The following is a 4,698-nucleotide window of genomic DNA, read 5'->3' on the forward strand; positions in this document are numbered from 1 at the left end:
ACAAGGACACTTTAAAAAGACTGTCCAAATAAAAATAAGCCACCCCCTTGTCCATGCCCCTTATGTCAAAGGAATCACTGGAAGGCCCACTGCACTCCAGGGTATGAAGGTCCTCTGAGTCAGAAGCCACTAACCAGATGATCCAGCAGCAGGACTGAGGGTGCCCGGGGCAAGCGCCAGCCCATGCCATCACCCTCACAGTAAGGACGTAGGTAAGGTAATCTGCTTTGTCATATTGAGAGGCAGGACTTTACTGGTGTGAGTCTAGACACAGTGAATAAAAATAGACCGTGTGGCACAGATATCAGCACTGTTCCACCAAAGGGAGGTACCCCCCAGTGCCTGACCATGAATTTTCCAGTTTGTGACCACCAAACAGTGATTACCCATTAGTGATGGCCCCAGAATTGGTGAAGATGTGGGTTTCAGACTGGCCTTGCATGGCAGACTGCTCACCAACCAGGAGGATGAAAAGATAACCAAGAGGAAGAGGTAAGATGGGCCCTCACTTTGAGAACCAACCTCATGACCTAGTGGAAATGGGCCATCAGTTCTGCATACTGAGTGGTCCTTTTTCTGCAGCTGGAAGGGTTTATCTGACACTGGATGATAGATGTTGCCCATCCAGATGTGACTTGGGCACCTCTGCACGTCCATCAATAAAGTAGGTACACCCCTATTGCAGCAGTGCAGTAGCTTTCCAGCTGTTGGAAAGGACCCGACTAGCTAAAGGCAAAATGGTCTCTGGTTGTTGATCATCTTCTGGCATGCTGGAGGGACAGAAACTGACAGTCTTGTGAAGTACAGAAACACCTGAAACTCCAGGCCTGTCTCAGTCCTGCAAGTATTCCTTCCATTTGACAAAAGATGCTTGGTAGCCGCACCTGGTTTTCTAGAATAGGGTTCTTAGATCCAAGGCACAATGTACACCTCTGTTTTCAGTAGATGAATTCAAATCCTGTCAGTGTCTTGGTCTCAGGGAGAACCAGATAAACTGCAACCAACTGTGTCTTGAGAAGCATATATTAACCACAGGCATACACCAAAAGCCCATTGGGAGTCAAGACCCAGAGTGAGTAGTCTAAAGACTCCATGAGTCAAGAAGTATTATTATTGAAACCTATTACCTACCATTGCAAGTCCTTTCCCCATGGGACTAGTGGAAGAGCCTCCTGGACTAACCACTGGGCAGCTCTTACAGCTTCTTCTTGAGAAGAACACAGATGAAGGTGAATGCCTTGTGAGCGGCCTGATGCATCTTAGAAAGCATTAGAGGTGATGAATGTGTTATCTCAGTAAGATACAAATGCCAACAATGTGCTGGGCCTCTTTAGCCAAGAAAAGAACCCTGTGAGTGAGAAGCTTCAGGGATGCTGATTGTGAAGTTTGTCTGCCTTCCTTACTCTAAATATAGCCCCCAAAATTGATGGAGCTGGCAGGCCCTTGTATCTCGTGTAGGGTGATGGCCCATCCCCATGGGTCATGAGGTTGGTTCTCAATGTAAGGGTCAATTTTACCTCTTCCTTTGGATTATCACCCAGAAGGACACCACCCACATAATGCCACAGGTGGAAGTCAGAGGGCAGCTAGGTCCTCTCTACACAGATCATGAGCCAGTGGAGGACTACTGAGGTAGCCTATTGGAAGTTTTATAAAAATGTATCTTTGGCCTTTAAATGTAAAAGTGAACTGCACCTGAATTTCTCTACAAATTGAGACAAAACAAAACATGTTTGCCAGGTCAATAACAGTAAACCAAGTTGCAGAGGAATTCTGAACTTCTTCCAAGATGGTGACAATGTCTGATGTAAAGAGATTTAATAAGTATAGCATTGATGAGGTTGTGGTAATCAGCAGTAAGCCTCCATTCCTTTCCCTGGCCTTGAAAAAGGGCCAGACTGGGAAGTTAAAAGGTAAGATAGTGGTTTCAGAAAACCCCCTTCTATCCTGTCATATGTAACAGGATGAATCCCTTCTATGCCCTACTTGAGTTGATATTATAGGGTGTTGATCACCTTAGAGGGATTTGGAAAGCTGTACTGGTTTCTTGTTGGACTGTATAGTCATCAGTACAAAAGACACGGGCTTGGTCCAGGTGGGGATCCAAAGTGGGGATCCAAAGTGCCAGAACGTCCAGGCCAATGACAGGAAATAGTCACTGAGAGGTGAGCGAGAGTAACACCAGGGCTTGTGAAAAAATGATGGGTCCTCCCTTAATGATGATGATGACCCTGGCAGGTATTCTAAAGACTTGTTCTTCTCCAAGTCAATTCATGGGCACAACAAGACTGGTGAACTACACTGGGTATGTGGAAATCAGAGTAACCTATGATCAGTGTGAAATTAGGCCATAAATGCCCATGAGTTTTGAGGCACACACTTCTGGATTTAAAACTACACTAACAAAGTTATAGTAATCAAAACAGTATGGTATTGGAAAAAAAAATATATATATATATATATGTCTGTGGAAAAAAAAAATAGGGAGCACAGAAATAAATCTAAAAATATATGGTAAACGAATTTTTGACAAGGGCACCAAAAGGATACAATGCAAATAGGATAGTCTCTTTAGTAAATGGTGCTGGGGAAAAAAAATTAGCCAGGCGTGGTGGTGCGTGCCTGTAATCCCAGCTACTCGGGAGGCTGAGGCAGGAGAGTCACTTGAACCTGGGAGGCGGAGGTTGCAGTAAGCTGAGATCACACCACTGCACCCCAGCCGGGGTGACAGAGTGAGATTCCATCTCAAAAAAATAAGTAAATTAATTAATTAAAAAATAGTAAATGGGGCTAGGAAATTTGGATTTCCACATTTAAAACAATGAAATTGAACCCATACCTTACACTACACACAAAATCAACATAAAATTGATAAAAGCTCTAAATGTAAAACCTGAAACTATAAAACTCCTAGAAGAGAACATAGGGGAAATGCTCCTTCACATTAGCCTTGGCAGTAATCTTTTGGCTGTCACACTAAAAGTCAAAATACCAAACCAAAAATAAATAGGACTATGTAAAACTAAAAAGCTTCTGCACAGCAAAGGGAACAATCAACAAACTTAAAAGGCAATCTACGGATTAAGAAAAAGTGTATGCAAACCACATATCTGGTAAGAGGTTAATATCAAAATTTACAAAGAACTCTTCCAACTCAATAGCAGAATTAACAATCCAATTTAAGAAATGAGCAAAGGATCTGAACAGGTAGTTCTCCAAAGAAGAAACAAAAAATGGCCAACAGGTATAGGAAAAAGTGCTTGACATCATTAATTATCAGGGAAATACAAATTAAAAGCACTATGAGATATCACCTCTCACGTGTAAGAATGATTATTTTAAAAAGACAAGATATAACCAATGTAGGAGAGGATGTGGAGGAACGGGAATCCTAACAATCCTGTTGGTGGGAAAATATAGCCTGGTATAGCCATTATAAAAAACAGGATGGAGGTTCCTAAAACATTAAAACTAGAACTACCATATGACCCAGCAATCCCTCTTCTGGGTATACCTAAAAGGGAGAAAATCATCACATAGTTAAAGTATCTGCACTAGCATATTAACTGCAGTATCACTTTTCTTAGCTAAATATGGAATAAACTTAAGTGTCCATCAAAGGATGAATACAGAAAATACTATATTTATGAATATTATTCAGCCTTAAAAAAAGGAATTCAATTCTGCTATGTGTCATAACATAGATGGAACTGAAGAATATTATGCTAAGTAAAGCCAGACACAGAAAAAAAATATGCAAAATATCTTAAAATCTCTCAAATATGCAGAGATAGGAAATGAAACAGTGCTTACCAAGGGGAGGACAATGAAGAAAAAGAAAATTGGGAGATGTCTGTAAAACAATACAAAATAGCAAATATGTAGAATGAACAAGTTTAGAGATCTAATGTCCAACATGAGAAGAGTAAATAGGAAGTAAATAAAATTGTATGGTATTAGAGATTTTTTTATAAAATAAGTATACTGTGCATACTCTTGTCACAAAAACTATATGAGATGATGAATATGTTAATCTGATTCTCTATAGTAACCATTTTACTATCTGTAGGTATCCTACAACATTTTGTAAAACTCAAATGTGCACAATTAAGTTTATTTTAAAAATGTAACCAAAAATCACATGTAATGCTAAAGCTTTTAAAATAGAAATAAAGTACTACGATATATAACCTGGGTTATAACCTTTCATAACAAAATTTTAAGACGTGACCGTATAGGTTATTTTGTTTTATTCTGTTGCAATTAATGCCGATAAAAAGGTTTTTGTTCATCTTGTTTTCTGGTTACCACAAAAGTATGTGGAAATATTATTCTCTGCTATTTATAAAATCCTTGTAATGTTATTGACTAACTTAGTGATGATAGAGGCTGGAAATATTCACCATGAGCTTAAATATATTTATGAGCAGTATGTCAGGTTTTCTATTTTTAGGGATCAGTCTCCACTTGAAAAAGTAGAATAAGAGCTCCCTAAGCCTTCTGTATAAACGCGTACTTACTAGAACACTCTGTATGTTACTTTGTGCGAGACTTGTTTTCTAAAGACAGAAAAACTTTTTAAAAAGTGAAGGAGGGTCAGGTGCAGTGGCTCATGCCTGTAATCCCAGCACTTTGGCAAGTGGAGGCGGGCAGATCACAAGGTCAGGAAATTGAGACCATCCTGGCTAACACAGTGAA

At 39.8% G+C, this 4,698-nt stretch overlaps 1 protein-coding gene across 1 annotated transcript in view; it reads right to left on the bottom strand.

Annotated features, from left to right (window-relative positions):
* Nucleotides 1-4,698, bottom strand: part of ZNF678 (zinc finger protein 678) — a 103,587-nt gene that overhangs the window by 29,591 nt on the left and 69,298 nt on the right. The window lies entirely within an intron of this gene.

This window comes from Mandrillus leucophaeus, unplaced genomic scaffold (genome assembly GCF_000951045.1).
Source record: "Mandrillus leucophaeus isolate KB7577 unplaced genomic scaffold, Mleu.le_1.0 Scaffold734, whole genome shotgun sequence".
NCBI lineage: Eukaryota > Metazoa > Chordata > Mammalia > Primates > Cercopithecidae > Mandrillus > Mandrillus leucophaeus.